This window comes from Leopardus geoffroyi, chromosome A1 (assembly GCF_018350155.1).
Source record: "Leopardus geoffroyi isolate Oge1 chromosome A1, O.geoffroyi_Oge1_pat1.0, whole genome shotgun sequence".
Taxonomy (NCBI): domain Eukaryota; kingdom Metazoa; phylum Chordata; class Mammalia; order Carnivora; family Felidae; genus Leopardus; species Leopardus geoffroyi.
Window position 1 is genome coordinate 113,054,577 of NC_059326.1, and position 17,246 is coordinate 113,071,822.

General features: G+C 46.3%; 1 long non-coding RNA gene across 1 annotated transcript in view; it reads left to right on the forward strand.

Annotated features, from left to right (window-relative positions):
• LOC123601196 overlaps positions 1-17,246 on the forward strand; it is a 54,490-nt gene that overhangs the window by 20,641 nt on the left and 16,603 nt on the right. The window contains exon 2 of the long non-coding RNA XR_006714022.1: positions 2,693-2,816. This is a non-coding gene — a long non-coding RNA (uncharacterized LOC123601196). The remainder of the gene's footprint in view (positions 1-2,692; positions 2,817-17,246) is intronic.

Below are 17,246 nucleotides of genomic sequence, written 5' to 3' on the forward strand. Positions count from 1 at the left end.
TCAAAGGGCTGTTCTTCATTCCAGGAAGAATAAAATATTTTCCTAATTGATTTGAGGTCACAAGTTGCCAAACGGGCAAACAGAAAAGACTAACAAACCGGTTTCTTACCCAACAGAGAATAGATGCCACCATTTCAGGAGAAATCACCAAATGATCAGCCCAGAAAGCTGGGGCCCTGGTCATTGTAGTCAACAATGGCCAATAACGTCCCAGCCATGCACTAATCAGAACCAGGACTAAAGTTGGTCAAGGAGCAGAAATTAAAAAGAACAACTTAGAATTCGATTTCAGAGACAGAGAGTTAGGGAAGATAACGTTTATTACCATGTTTATCATTTGCACTCCATCCCAGGAGCCAAAATAGCATGCTGGGCTGGACAGCCCATGAGGTCTGCTCCCCGTGCATCATAGTTAAATGGGCCCTGGCAGGTTAGACCACTTGGCAATCTTATTGAAGCCTCCAGAACTGATGGGTATAATTACTACGGTTTTCAAAAAGTTAAAAATGTACAAATGTAGAATAAACGTGTTAAAGATTTACTGACTCATCCATAAGGGAACTAGTAAGATTGGTAAAGATAGTTAAAATGGCATTTTGAGGAACGGGGTTACATAGTTTACAAAAAGGGGGGGGCATTCTTAAATAACGGTAGTCATTATAATGTGGTGGGCTGAAACAGGGTTCCCCAAAGATGTCAACACTCAGATCCTCAGAACGCATATTCATGTGATTTTTACCTGACAAAAGAGATTTTGAAGCTGTGATTTAGGTTAAGGATCTTGAGAAGGGAGATAATCCTGGATTATCTGGGGAGGCGCAGTTTAATTACAAGTCTTTAAAGGGGGAAGAGGGTGACAGAAATGTAGGCGGGGGGCGGGGGGGATGATGTGATGTGAGAAGGAACCCCTGTTGCTCACTTTTTTTTTCTTTTTTTTTCTTTTTTTCTTTTTTATTGTTTTCAATATATGAAATTTATTGTCAAATTGGTTTCCATACAACACCCAGTGCTCATCCCAAAAGGTGCCCTCCTCAGTACCCATCACCCACCCTCCCCTCCCTCCCACCCACCCCCCATCAACCCTCAGTTTGTTCTCAGTTTTTAAGAATCTCTTATGCTTTGGCTCTCTTCCACTCTAACCTCTTTTTTTTTTCCTTCCCCTCCCCCATGGGTTTCTGTTAAGTTTCTCAGGATCCACATAAGAGTGAAACCATATGGTATCTGTCTTTCTCTGTATGGCTTATTTCACTTAGCATCACACTCTCCAGTTCCATCCACGTTGCTACAAAGGGCCATAGTTCATTCTGTCTCATTGAGACTGAGGAAGAGGGTCATAGGCTAAGAAACAGAGGCCTCGGTCAGCTACAAATGGCCCTCACTTTACAGTTGGCAAGAACGCAAGGGCCTCTGTTCTACACCTGAAAAGGTGTATTCTTCCCACAACTGGGATGAGCAGGAAAAGGTTTTGCCCTTGAGCCTCCAGAAGGCAATGCAGTCTACATTCAAATCGGTTTCAGTGTGGTGACACCTGCTTTGACCTTTTGAGCTTTCAAGCTGTAAAATGATACATTGGTGTCCTCTTAAGCCACTGAGTCAGTAGTTATTTGCTATGGCAACGATAGAAAAGCAACGCACTGAGACAGATAAAATTTGTTAACATGCTATAGGTCAGTAAAACTGTCACCTTTGAGGTTATCTTTTCTACCTGATAGATACCTACATGGGGCATTTAACTTCACCAACAGTGATTTCATAACTACCGGTAAATAGCAACGTCAAACACAGGCACGTTGCTCTAGACACTGCAACAATCTTGGTGTGAGTCTGTTACACAGTGCGGCGGTCGATATTGAGAGAACATGCTACTCACCTTTTGCCTTCTTTCCAAGTTTAATTAAGTTTTTTCGCTGGTGAGATGAGGAGGCGTCATGTCAGGTTTTAGACGATCAGCTCCAGGAGGGCGTCACCTTATTTGTATCAATCCGTGTTGTCTTGCCTCAATGCCTGACACGCAGCAGGTGCTCAATGAATGTTTGCCGAGTGAGTGAATAAGGCTCTCCTACCTCATTCTGAATGTTTCCTGCCATGCAATCTGTGATTCAACCACCCTGAATTCCTTCTATTCTTTAAACAAGCCATGCTCTCTCTCACCATGAGACTTTGTCATTTCCTTTTCTCTGGCCCCGAGCCCCTGTGCCCATCCACCTTGCCTAGCAAGGAGCCCAACTTCGATCTCGGCTTAGACCTCACCTCCTCTGGGAAGTAATGTCTGGTTGCCTCATCTCCCCACGATGATTTCCTCTGCTCTCACCACGTCTGTGCTCAATGCCACAGCACTTAACATACATGCGCCTTCTGCAGACCTCCCCTCGATGGTCTAACGTAGCAAACGGTCATAGTTGAAGCATCAACTCTAGTGTCAGACTGCCAGAGTTCAAACCCTGGCTCTGCAACGGACTAGCTGTGTTATTTTAGGTAAGTTAACTGATCTTCTGTGACTCAGTGTTCTCATCTGTAAAACAGGGATAAAATGAGTACCTCTACTACATACAGATGTGGTAAAGATTAAGTATCAAGGGCTTAGGACAGAGCTTGGGATATGGCTAGCACATGGGAAGCTATTATTGTTTTGTAAATTCCTTGAAATTGGAACCACCATCCTGTTCACCACTGTCCTCCATTTCTGACGCAGGATGCCTGACATGGAGTTAAGTGCTCAGAATCCTCTAGTGACTTGAATAGAATTGTGAGCCATTGACGACCATCCTTTCCTGGGCCCAGAATTGGAGATCAGAGAGTAATGTCTTGGTAGTGAGGTAAGCTACCCAGAGAGGCTTAACTGCAAAGCCAGAAGAGGCCTGCCCCACCCCACCCCCCAAAATGTCTGGAAGTCAAACAACTAACCAATCCTGGGGCTCCCCGGAAGAGGTTGCTGACTTAAGTCTTCTGGGACATATGCCTCATTACATCACAGGCACAGGCAACCTATTCCAAAAGGAGTATGGATTCTTAGCGATGGCAGACCTTTCTATTTCTGCCTCGCCAGCACACACACACACACACACACACACACACACACACACCTCCTTCCATCTCACCCTCAAGCTTCCTAGATCAGGAAATTCTCCAGCAGCCTTGAGACCCATTACACTGACCCTAGGGATCAGCCTTTGAATTTCCCAAGTTTGCCTAGGTCCAGGGTGTCCCTTGGAGCAATATAGAAGTGTTTGCTCTGGCTAAGGGAATGTAGTGCCACACTTTCCTTTGTTTGGCTCCTGGGGTTGCTAGCTGAGCCATCACACCCTTTTTGGTGCACAGACTGAGAACTATCCACCTTCAGCCCTTCTGCCCAGTGGGGTTTGGAAGCACCAGCCCAGCCAGGAATGGCGCAGAGACACTCACACAGGTAGAACCCACAACGGCTTAATCAAACTCACACTCCTGCAGGCATCTGCGTCCAGCCCCCACAGAGTGAAAAGAGAACATAAATTACGAGAAAGGCACAGTCACTTCACAGAAATTACCCCGAGCCAGCATGGAATTTGTACATGGACAGAAATGATGAAATTCAGTATGAATTTTTAAGGGCCTCATCTTATTACATGCTGAACTGGTGTGGGCTGAATCCAAATGAGCAATGAGGAAGCATCACCGAGGACGGTCTATACCCTCCTAGTTGCCATTTCTTATTTAGTTAGGTTTTAGAACTATTACCTTTGTGATTCTCATTTATCTTATTTTATTTTTAAAAATTTTTTAATATTTATTTTTGGGGGGGACAGAGTGTGAGCAGGGGAGGGGCAGAGAGAGAGAGACACACAGAATCCGAAGCAGGCTCCGGGCTCTGAGCTGCCAGCACAGAGCCCGACGTGGGGCTCGAACCCACAAACTGTGAGATCATGATCCGAGCTGAAGTCGGATGCCCAACCGACTGAGCCACCCAGACACCCTGTGATTTTCATTTTAATGCTTTTATTTCCCATAACATGAGGGAGCTTGAAAACACAACATAAACACAAGCTTTAAAAAATGAAATAAAATTAAATGGCACCCCTTTGAATTATTATTGCAATTCTGCCTTTGAGAAAAATGAGCCAGGAAAGTTACACAAAATGTCAAAGGTCATGTAGCATTATGGCTACAGAGACTTAGACCCCTGGATTCCGGATTTCTAGAAACACTGCCTCACCCAGTCCTCATTCTGTGAGTTGGGTGCTGTTATTCCACCATTAGACGGCTAAGGAAGCACTCTCCTGAAGTGGATGAGACTGAATACAATTTACCTAAGAGAGCAGATATTTGATGAAAAAGTACAGTCGAATTGTGCACACCTGGGTGACTAAGCAAATTTTAATAGTTTAATAAGAGCATTCAAAAAGCTTAGCAGTATTGGCAAAGGGTGTTTCAAATGCCATGCCCGGACTGACCGTCTTCCTCTCTAATCTCTCCAAGGAGAGTGGCTTGTTGACATTTGAAGGGTCATTGTCCCAAAAGGCGGCTTGCCCGGACCCATGACACTGCCAGAAATCACAAGACCACGCTGAAAATACACAAAGACATTCCCTGTGGCCCCAGGCATCTCTGGCTTGAATAAAAGATAGCATTTTAGCAATAGGACCCTGCAATTTCAAAGGATAAACTGGCCTCATCCCTTTGAGAATATCACCTTGAGTCCATTTTAGGAAAGAAAGAATAGAAAGTAGCATTTTGTCAAACCTCGTCTCCTCCTACTGCCTCCACCCTCTTCAGCTCTCCCAGGGAGGTGGGCAGGTGGGTCGCAAATGGGTCAAGCCCTGCCTTGATAAACAAGGAGAAGCATATATAGTTTACCCTTGAACAACACGGGGTTGAACTGTGCGGGTCCATTTGTCTGCAGATTTTTTATAGGCAGTATCTTAGGTGTGTTTTATGATTTTCTTACTAGCATTTTCTTTTCTCTAGCTGACTTTATCGCAAGAATATAGTCTATAATACATATAACATAGGAAATATGTGTTGACTGATTGCTGACGTTATCTGTAAGGCTTCAGGTCAACAGTAGGTTATCAGTAGTTAGTCTGAGGGGGGAGTCAGAAGTTACACGGAGACTTTTGACTGCATGGGGGTCGGTGCCCCTAACCTCCCACCTTGTTCAAGGGTCAGCTGTCATTTGCCAGAGGCCTCTTTTCCCAGGCTCTAGCCTAAAGTTTCTTATGTTTCTTCTCTGCGCCAGGAAAACCTTGCCAGGTGAGCCCTGTGTGCTAGGCCTCTGCCATCTTTGCTCCCTCCCAGCCAACCTTTAGTCCCTGGAAACACTCAGCCTGGCTTCTGAATCCACAGAGCCTTGAGGTGGCTTCCTGGTATGTGTGTGAGTGACTTCGTGTGTAACTGTCAGTACCTGGGGCTGGCTAATGTGTTCTACCTGCCAGGTAATATATTCCTCCTTTAACGGGCTTCTTGAGACAGTTTTTTTTTTTTTTTTTAAATTGTCCTTTGCAACTAAGTACAGTTATTACTTTAATTGGTTAAGAGAGAAATTATATAACACAAGAAAATTATTGGGGCTTTTTTGACATTACACGTTAGTTTTCCCCTCTGTAGATCAAATGATTGCATTTTTAAAACCATTCCTTCTGAATCAGTCATTTCCCAATTTTTATTCCTTGATGTGATTGAGTCCCCCCTGGGTACTCCCCAAGAAAGTCTCAATCTAACTAAAATGCTTCCCAACAAGACCGTAAAATATATATAATCTGATACATGCTTCCATTTTCCCAATTTTAAAAATCTCTCTTTTTTGAAACCTCTTTCTTGAGCAAGGGAATTAAAAGCAAAAATGAATTACTGGGACCTTATGAAGATAAAAAGCTTCTGCACAGCAAAGGAAACAACCAACAAAACTAAAAGGCAACCCACGGACTGGGAAAAGATATTTGCAAATGACATATCGGACAAAGGGCTAGTATCCAAAATCTATAAAGAGCTCACCAAACTCCGCACCCGAAAAACAAATAACCCAGTGAAGAAATGGGCAGAAAACATGAATAGACACTTCTCTAAAGTAGACATCCGGATGGCCAACGGGCACATGAAAAGATGCTCAACGTCGCTCCTTATCAGGGAAATACCAATCAAAACCACACTCAGATATCACCTCACGCAGTCAGAGTGGCCAAAATGAACAAATCAGGAGACTATAGATGCTGGAGAGGATGTGGAGAAACGGGAACCCTCTTGCACTGTTGGTGGGAAAGCAAATTGGTGCAGCCACTCTGGAAAACAGTGTGGAGGTTCCTCAAAAAATTAAAAATAGACCTACTCTATGACCCAGCAATAGCACTGCTAGGAATTTATCCAAGGGATACAGGAGTACTGATGCCTAGGGGCACTTGTACCCCAATGTTTATAGCAGCACTCTCAACAATAGCCAAATTATGGAAAGAGCCTAAATGTCCATCAACTGATGAATGGATAAAGAAATTGTGGTTTATATACACAATGGAGTACTACATGACAATGAGAAAGAACGAAATATGGCCCTTTGTAGCAACGTGGATGGAACTGGAGAGTGTGATGCTAAGTGAAATAAGCCATACAGAGAAAGACAGATACCATATGTTTTCACTCTTATGTGGATCCTGAGAAACTTAACAGAAACCCATGGGAGAGGGGAAGGAAAAAAAAAAAAAGATATTAGAGTGGGAGAGAGCCAAAGCAAAGTTTAAGAGACTCTTAAAAACTGAGAACAAACTGAGGGTTGATGGGGGGTGGGAGGGAGGGGAGGGTGGGTGATGGGTATTGAGGAGGGCACCTTTTGGGATGAGCACTGGGTGTTGTTTGGAAACCAATTTGACAATAAATTTCATATATTGAAAAAAAAAGAAACCTCTTTCTTGATATTTACCACTAATGTCTAATTTGTTTATCATTATTATTTGGGGGGGTCATGAAATCCATATTTTTTTATTTACTTACTTATTTTTAATTAAGGTATCATTGACATGCAACATTACATTAGTTTCAGGTGTACAACATAATGATTTAGAATTTGTGTTTATTGTGAAAGGAGTAAGTCTAGTTAACATCTGTCTAGTAAGTCTTGTTAATATCCGTCACTATACATGATTACCAAATTTGTGTGTGTGATGAGAACTTGTAAGATGTACTCTTTTAGCAACTTGCTAATGTGCAGTACATTATTATTAACTATGGTAATCATGCTGTACATCATATCCCTATGACATATTTATTTATAACTGGAAGTTCATAACTTTGGACCACCTTCACTTAGGCCCACCTCCACCGTTCACCTCTGGCAACCACCCATCTGTTCTCTGTATATATGACCTTGTTTTTTGGTGTTTTGTTATTTAAATTCTATGTAGACATGAAATTGTATGACAGTTGACTGTCTCTGACTTATTTCACTTAGCGTAATATACTCTAGGTCCATCCATGTTGCTGAAAATGGTAAAATTTCATTCCTTTTTATGGCTGAGTGACATTCCTCTATGTGCGCATATCTGTGTGTGTGGACACCACATCTTCTTTATCCACTGGTGAACACCCAAGTTGTTTCCATAATTTGGCTATTGTAAATAATGCCACAATGAACACAGGGTCACGTATATCTTTTCAAACTACCATTTTTGTTTTCTTCAGATAATTGCCCAGAGGTGGCATTGTTGGATCATATGGTAGTTCCATTTTTAATGAGAAATGTCTATACTGTTTTCCATACTGGCTACACCAATTTACATTCCCACCTGCAGTGTACGAGGAGAAATTCCATTTCTCCACATTCTCACCAACACTTGTTATTTCTTACCTTTTTTTGACAGTAGCCTTTTTTTGACTAGTAGCCAGTCTGGTAGGTGTGAAGTGATGTTTCATTGTGGTTTTGACTTGCATTTCCCTGATGGCTTGTGATGTTGAGCATCTTTTCATGTGTGTGTCGGCCGTGTGGATGTCTTCTTTGGAAAAACGTCTATTCAGATCCTCTGCCCATTGTTTCATTGGAGTGTTGTTTTGCTTTTGAGTTGTATGGATTTATTTATTTATTTTGGGAATTAACCCCTCATGAAATATATGATTTGCAGATATTTTCACCCATTTCATAGGTTGCCTTTTCATTTCATTTTGTTGATGGTTCTCTTTGCCGTGCAGAAGCTTTTTCGTTTGATGTAGTTTTTTTTGTTTGTTTTCTTTTTTCTTTTTTTAGTTTTCATTTGTTGCCTTTGCTTTGGGTGCAAATTCCAAAATACATATATCTCTAAGACTGCTGTCAAGGAGCTTAGCACCTATGTTTTCTTCTAGGAGTCTTATGGTTTTAGGTGTTCCGTTCAAGCCTTTAATTCATTTTGAGTTAATTCTTGCATGTGGTGTTAAGAGAGTGGTTCCGTTTTATTTTTGTGCATGTAGCTGTCTAGTTTTCCCAACACCATTTGTTGAAGAGACTTTTTCCCATTGGATATTTTTGGTTCCTTTGCCATAAATTAATTGACCATACATGTGTGGGCCTATTTCTTGGCTTTCTGTTCTATTCCATTGATCTACGCGTCTGTATATTTTTGTTAGTACCATACTGTCTTCATGACTACAGCTTTGTAATAGAGTTTGAAATCAGGGATCATAGTTCCTCCAGCTTTGTTCCTCTTTCTCAGTATTGTTTTGGCAATTCAGAGTCTTTTGTGGTTCCATACAAATTTTATGATTCTCATTTTCTCTTTTTATTAAAAAATGCCATTGGAAATTTGATAGAAATGGCCCTGAATCTGTGAATTGCTTTGGGTAGTATGGACATTTTGGCAACATTCTTCCATCCAATCCATGAACATTAATTTTATCTTTACATTTTATCTTTCCCCTTATTTGGGTCTTCTTCAGTTTCTTTCATCAGTGTCTTACAGTTTTCAGTGTATAGATCTTTCATCTACATGGTTAAATGTATTCCTATATAGTTTATTCTTTTTTTTTTTAAATTTTTTTTTCAACGTTTATTTATTTTGGGGACAGAGAGAGACAGAGCATGAACAGGGGAGGGGCAGAGAGAGAGGGAGACACAGAATCGGAAACAGGCTCCAGGCTCTGAGCCATCAGCCCAGAGCCCGACGCGGGGGTTGAACTCACGGACCGCGAGATCGTGACCTGGCTGAAGTCGGATGCCCAACCGACTGCACCACCCAGGCGCCCCTATAGTTTATTCTTTTTGATGCGATTTTAAATGGGATTGTTTTCTTGATTCCTCTTTCTGATAGGTCATTATTCATATATAGAAACACAACAGATTTCTGTACATTGATTTTTGATGCTGCAACTTTACTGAATTCATTTATTAGTCATAAAGCTTTTTGTTAGTGTGTTTAGGGTTTTCTGTATATGGTGTCATGTCACCTTGAATGACTGTTTTACTTCTTTCCATTTTTGATGTCTTTTGATTTTTTTTTTTTTTTTTGCTAATGCTGTGGCTAGAATTTCTGATACTATATTGAATAAAAGTGGTGAGAGTTGGCAGCTTTGTCTTGTTCCTGATCTTAGAGGAAAAACTTTTAGTTTGTCCGTATTCAGTATGATGTTAGCCATGGGTTTGTCATATATGGCTTTTATTGTGTTGAATTGTGTTTCTTCCATACCACTTTATTGAGAGCTTTTATCACAAATGGATGCTGAATTTTGTCAAATGCTTTTTGCGCATCCATTGAGATGATCGCATGATTTTTATGCTTCATTTTGCTAATGTGGTGCATATTGAATACCTCTTATGTGTTAGGTACTCAACAGCCACCAGACAGTAATGGCTCCCGCCTTTAAAGTCTTCCATTTGGATATGTAAGTTTATGAGCTCTGAATCTTTGCCTTCTTCCTGCCTGGAGATATCTCCCTGTTTCAGTGTTTGTAGTGCATGCCAGCCTCTCCTGCACGTAGAGGGCAGAGCAGGGTCTGAGCCATATTCTTAGTCCGACCTGTATAGAGGATACCATAAACGTGGATGGTAGTGGTGGGAGAACAGCACAACCCTCTGTCTTTTGCTTCACTATTCAGAGGCTCTATTGTGTAGGACAGTCCCTCTCAGGGCCACACCACAGCCCTTCACCCTTCCAGGCACCTGCTGTCCTGTTGACCTGCTTGGTCATGATCTAGTGCACCAGATGCCAGATGCATCACTTCACATCGAGTACAAATCACATGGCATTATGTAAGACAGACACCAGCACTGCTCACGGGTTGTTCCTTCCTCTTGGCAGAAGGAAATGACAAGTGCATGCTGTTGAGCAGCTGCTGTGTCTTAGGCAATTACTTTTCTAAGCCCTCAACCTACCTGCAAGGGAAGTGTTACTGATAAAGGAATGGAAACCCTCTGAAGTCGAGCTGACTTGTTCACGACCATACGGGAGTTAAACTCAGGTCTTGCTAGATCCATAGCAGGTGCTTATCCCACTACACCACACTCTATGGAGTAAAAATAAGGGCTCTGCTCTGAAAAACCAGGGGGCAATTTGCTGAGTTGGATAAACCTAGATTCTTTGCCGTCTTACCAATATCTGTGGCACTTGCCCTGTGGGATGGCAGTCTTTTCCTCGCACAACCTAAAGAAAACACAAATATCTGTCGGTGGAAGAGAGCTGACAGGAAGGAGCTCAGGAGAGCTTTACCAGGGTGACGTGAAATCCCAGTAAGCCAGCAAACTATGGCAGATGCTTTACTCATGAACAACTTTAGAGTCCAGCTGGGGCCAGCATGCTGCGTGCTGTACCAATGAGATTCCTGAAAGATGGGCTGAGGTCGGGGTAAAATTGGGACTCATTCCCAGAGAATGTCGCAAGCTGTTCGGGTGCCATCGAGGCCCCGTTGAGTTATCGCAGATTTCCGTCATGGCAGCCAATGGGTGGCAGGCACCAGCTCTGGGCAAGTCTCTGGGCTGGGGCTAAGTTTCCAGCCATGAACCCTGCATGGTGGGGTGAAGTGGCAGTCAGATGGAGGAGCCTCCGGCAGCAGGAGAAGTGGGTAACTCCCACTCAGATCTGTCGGTGTGAACAGCAGCCCCTCACCCCCAGCACTTACCACTGCATAAGACAGGGCACACATAACACAGTGAGTGACGTTCATTCAGGGGAAACCTACAGGCCTATGAGAAGACAAGGCTAGTAAGACACAGCCCTTAATCTCAAGTGCCTGGCTTTTGAGCATCATTCCACACATTTTACAGAAGAAGGAAAATACTCCCAGAAGGCTCGTTAACTTGCTCGGGGTCACGGGGTCGGCGTGTAGTAGATGCAGTATTAGAATGCTGGAGTACCTGACCACGGAGCCTGGATCTTTCCACGATACCAAAGATGCTGAAATAACTCTAAAATGGTCCACTAAATTAATTTCAAAATATCCACCCCGGTCTAGAAGCACTCCCTGGAGTCTGAAGAGATGCTCTGATACATGGCCAGTGGCTTATGCATGAGGTCAGGCGGGTCAGTCAGCCGAGAGGCCTAGAAAGAGCCAAGCTGTTGCAGAAACTCTTCCTGAGAGCCAGTTCTCACTGCAGAGGAAGGGGCCCTGCGTCTTGGCCTAACAGCCCACAGTTAGATCCTCTCCATGGCAGATACAGAGATCCCTTAAAGGAAGGGATCCAGCTGAAATGCTGGCAGCAAATGCCTCCTGTTATCAGCTCCTTCAGAATCTGCCTCAACTGCAGAGTGCTGTCTCACCCGGGGGTATGCCCTTCCTAAACGGCCTATATTCAGTGGCGCAAGGCCTGGCCATTTGGGCCCAACTTGGAGTGGGTGATAATTGCTCCCCAACTCCCCACCAGGTTGGCCAGGTTTACATCATAATGGACTTCTCCTGCTGTTCACTGCTGCTTCCTTCCTTTCCTTGCACAGGTGTTGACCCCAATAAACCTCTTGTCCTCCAGTCTGTTTTGGCATCTGCTCTCAGAGACACCAACCTGCAACAGTACCGAATCCCTTCAGGCATATGCATGTGTGAGCATTGGGCTGGGGGAGAGAGATACAGAGGAACAGCATAGCCCTTGCTGTGAAGATGCTCATTGTTGGCCATAAGGGGAGAAGTGTGGGTGGCTCAGCTCAAACTCCCATCTGCAGAAGATGAGCTCAGGGTCTAGTCCTCCTCCTTCTGCCCAAGAGCCCACGCAGTGGGGCTGTCCTTGGCCTTCAGGCTGCTGATGGTGAATCACGTAGGACCAGGACCATACGAGGAGAACTTCTGGACCTGGACACTGGCTTTTTCCCAGCTGATCTGCCAGTTACTTTGCTTATAGCCTTTGCTTCATATCCGCTGACACCATCCTGGTCCAAGCCACTGGCCTCTTTACTGGGCTTTTCCACCACCTCTTTCTCTGGCCCCCTGCTTCTGGTCATTCTCCACACCACATTCACAGTAAACTCAAAATAGAAGGCAGATCACTTCTACCACTGCTTAAACCTTTCCAATGGCTTCTTATTGCTTTTAGAAGAAAATCCACATCATCTAACATGGTCTAGAATGTTCTCCATGGTCTGGCGCTATCTATATTTTGCATATATTTTTTCAGCAAATATTTTTTGAATGTCTGCCACATGCCAAGCAATGTGTTCTGTGCTGGAGATACAACAGTGAACAAGACAAAGCTCTTTTTTTCCAACGAGTGGGGAGACATAGACAACAAGCAAGAAAATAAATAACAAATGTATTAGACCAAAAATGTCATGGAGGGAACAAAAACAAGCTCCTGCGGTGGATGTTGGGGGCAGCTGGGAAAAGGAGGAGATGGAGTGTCCATAATAAATTGATGTTTCAGCAGAGGCATTAGAGAGCTTTAAGAGAGGGAGCCATGTCAGTACCTGGTGTGGGGAGCGGGGGCAGGAAGTGCTCCAGCAGAGAAAGGAGCAAGTGCAAAGGCCCTGAGGTGGGAGTGTGCTCAGCCTGTTTCAGGAAAGCAGGGTGGCCGCAGGAGCAGAGTGGATGGGGAGGAATGGAGGTAAGAGTTCAGGAGCATGACTGTTCTCATGGGTAATTACAGCACTGTGTAGTGCGTAAGTGTTAACCACATTACACTACAGTCTGAATCTCCCAGAGCTGGCAGCTCTGAGAGGGTTTGTGCAGAACGGTGCCAACGCTGACTTGATTTCCGGGGGTGAGGGGTGGGAGGGGAAGCTGGAGACCCGGTAGGCATCGTCCTACAGGGCTGGAATAGGATGGCCGTGGTGGAGGTGGGCAGAGGTGGCCAGCGTCTAGAACCTTGGAGCTGTCTTGTAGCTGGCTCCAGCATTTGAGAGAGGGTTAGGGATCGCCCCAAGGTTTGGGACCCGGGCTACCTAAGAGTGGGTTTCTTCCTTACCAAAAGGGGAAGACCATGCCACCGGCAGTTTGGTAGGAAATTAGGAACTCCTGTAAGACAAGTCAGGTTCACTGTTGCATATCTTACCACTACCCCCGAATCACTGTGCTCTCACACCGGGTGTCCATCAGTTTCTAGAAAATCAAGCCTACTTTACCAGAGGGCCTTGCACTTGAGGGGCCCCTGGGCCAGCTTCTCCCGGGGTGTGCCTAGAAGGGGACAGCAGCCAGCTGACAGACACACAGGACTTTGAGCCTCAGGCACTTTCTTCCTTCAAGGCCTCAACAGGACTGTCACTTCCTGTCCATGTGCTGAAAGAAGTTTCCATCCCCTTCTAGTCACATAAGCTCTGCTTTCTTCGGGGACTGTGTTACACTCTCTGTAACCTATTTGTTTGTTTGCTGTGTACTTGCTTATTTGCTCGGCTGTTAGCCCCACAAGGGTCAAGACCATGGCTCTTCTGCTCCTTAGCACTTAGCTCAGTGCCTGGCCCATGGTGGTTAGTCAATAAACATTTGTTAATTTAATAAGGAGAAGGAATGATCATTCTATAGTGCAGGGGCTTTACAGCCTGGGAGAGGAGATGGCACGAAATATTGATCACGTGTGAGAAAGAGCGAGGGCAGACAGGGCCAAAGGAACACTGCCTGGCAAGGGGGCAGGGACAGGGTGTAGCCGGGGAGGCCTTACAAGGCCGGCTTCCCAGAGCGCAGGAGCTGGAACAGGCAGAGGGGGGTTGGGAACCGCCAGGCGGGGGGCAGCTCCACCAGGCTCCCGGGAGGCAGGCCAGGCAGGTGGACCGCCTTCTCCCCTCCACGGGCCAGCAGAGGGAGGGTGCGCAGTGCCCCAGCGGGCCAGGGAGCACCAGGAATGGAACGACCTGCACTGGCTGCCAGAAAGCCTTTCCAAAAGCTCCTAGCCCCAGGTGGCAGAGGGAGGCACAGCAGCCATAAATCAGAATTCACTGCAGCTGTCACGCAGAGGGTAGTTCCCCAGCACATCCTTTCAGACACTGCAGGCGAGAAACCACGCTGGGCTGAGCCACCAGGGCCAAGCCTGTCCACTGTGTGTTCTAACTCCAACGCCTGCCTGACGGCCGCAACCGTCATCGAAGCTTCTCTGCTGAAAAGTTCTGACCTTGAAAATCCTTGCCTTAAACACAGTCGGAACTTAGCGCTCCAGCCAAGGTCAAGGCCTACAGTACACGCAGCTACTGGAGGGTACCGAAACCCTCGCTGTGTTTCAACCCCCACCTGCCCTGTGTATCCCGGTTGCCCACCCCCCCCCCCCCCACCGCGGTGAAAGGTTTCTCTGAAGTGGGTTCCCATCACCAGCGGAAGGACTCCGATTGTGTGAGCTCAGAGCAGGGCGCAGGCGCCTGTGGTAGGACAGGCCGGCTCTACTGGCTGGCAACGCCCGTCAGGGATAAAGGCATTTTGGCATATTTCCTGGGAAATACTGGCACTTGGTGGTGTTGGCTTGGTTGAGCCCATGGATCCCTCTGCTTTGGGGTATTTTTCTTGGCTTCCTGAAGCCTTAGACAGTGTGGTCTCTCCGCTCAATGACTCTGGCTGGGCTGTGGGCCAGGGTTAGGCCGGCTGCCCTGAAGGACAGGACCCCACTGTATCAACACTGTGTCTGGAACCAAGGGGGCATGCTCATTTGGAAGAAATGTCCACCCCCCTCCCCTGACTTGTGGGCTCCCCAGTCAGTCCCGGGACTTCAGGGGTGATGATGGTGGGAAAATCGGAAGGCTTGGCTGTGGGTCATTTCCTCTCCTCCTGTTTACCCCTCCTCCAAATCTCGTGGGAGAGCCTCCTCCGGGGCCATCCTCCCTGGCTGTGCTGTCAGGGGCCCACTGCTACCTGTACTCCCCCCAACTCCCCCAACCCCTGGGTTACCTCCCAGAGGCTGGGCCAAGCTCACAGCTCGGTCCTCCACTGCTCCCCAGTGGTTGTATTAGTTCATTGCACCCTGACTGCGGAGCAAGCTCTTTATTTCCCTTAATTCCCTCACACATGGTAGAAATTGCATTCCTACCATATTCCTAACCCTCTCCCTGGGGCTGTAAAGGACATAGCACCTGTCCTAAAAAGAGTATAATCTCCCCCAAGAGGTGAAGGCATACCCACAAGGGAACAGTGAAACCAAATAGAGTAGCATTCGCTTTCAGTGAAAGTGATATTGTGATTTATAATAAGAAATATATATTAGGTCCTTGTCCACTGTTCCTGCCACAGAGCTCCTAAAAACCTTGGCATTTGCTAAGTAATGAGAGTGATGATGGTGTCTTTCCTTCGGTTAATGAGGTGACTTTTGGCCTGCACCTGAGATTAAGGATCTCCAGCCTTGCCCTTTCCCCAGAAATCTGCGGGTGGGACTGAGAGTTCCAAACCTCCAATCACACGTTGCTTCTCCTGGCAACCAGGTGGAAGCCATCTCCATTGGTCATTGATGTAATCAATCGGGCCTATGGAATGAAACCGCCATAAAAACTGGGAGGTAGGTGGTGGGGAAAAGACAGGGTTTGGAAAGCTTCAGGGTGGGGAACGGGTGGAGATTCTGGAAGGGTGGCGTGGAAGCTCCACCCTTCCCCACCCCGCCCCTCCACCCACACACCTTGCCCTGTGCTTGTCCTCTACCTGACTGTTCCTGAGTTACACCCTTTTAACATAAACCAGGGATCTAGCAAATTAATTCAACTCAAGGAGGAGGTCATTGGAATGTGTTATTTGTAGCCAGGCATTCTGAGCCACAGGTAAGGACCCGGGCCTGAGCCTCGCATCTGAGGTGGGAGAGCGGTGGTCTGATAGGACTGGGCTTTTCTCCTGTGGGATCTCATGCTCTCTCAGGGTGGATAGTGTCATAATTTTGTTGAATTGTAAACTACCCAGCTGCTGTCTGAGAATTGCTTGATGTTATGGAGGAACCCTGCTCCCCACTCCCCGCCCCCCCCCCCCCCCCCCCCCCCCCGCCAGACCACATGCTGGAATTAGAAATCCTTTTAGTCACTGTCACAAGTGCAATTTGCTAGAACAGCCCTGGGTCACAGAAACGTGGTTTGGGAAGAGACAGGATGACAGGCTGGGGGATGAAGAACATTGGATTCCTGGATGGTCGTGGGATCACTTATAGTCTGGAGCATGGACTCCTGGACTCAGTTACTAAAAGTAAACGTTACCAGCGGAGTTGAGAGAGGGAAGCTGCTCCAGGGGAGGTGAGCCACTGGAAAGGGAAGGAAATGCCAGACAACAAGAAGCTGAACATAACGATCCTTTGCTTGCTGTTACTCACAGTAGCTAAAACAAAAGCAAGCAGAAGTGCTGAGTTGGGCCTTGAGGCCGAAACCAAGCCCAGATTGGGGCCTGGGTGAGTTTGGAAAGAAAAGAAAGCAGTCACTGTAGGAGGAGGGCAAAACCCAGAAACTAATGAAACCAGGGCTACGGTGTGAAGGAACTGTGTCATTTTGTGGGTCAGGGGCATTAGCTTCCTGAGGAACATCTGGTAAAACGGGTTGTGAGCGGAAGAGCTGGGTGAGAGGTTTTGACGGCCGCTTTGTGCGGGAGCATGTTGCTGCCGATAGAGGACCCCCAGCTCACAAGGAAACAATCACAGATGGCTACGTGCGATCCAGACGTACAGGAGGCTGTTCTCTAGGGGACAGCGTGGGGTCTGTTTACTCCGCGAAGGGGGACTGTCCGTCTCCCCCTGTGAACGCTCCAGGTGCGGCAGCTGATACAGGCTTCACATGTGAGCCAGGGGGGAGAGGCTTTAAGAATACTATGATGGTCACCTGCTAAATATGCCCGTGACTCAGCTCATGGGACATGCTGTGGCTAAGGGGGCCCCTTTCGCCGGGGAACCCCCATATAGCCTTTTGTTGGCAAGCCTAGGGACCGCTCAGAAAAACTGACTGCCAGTGGAGGGAAGGCCAGGC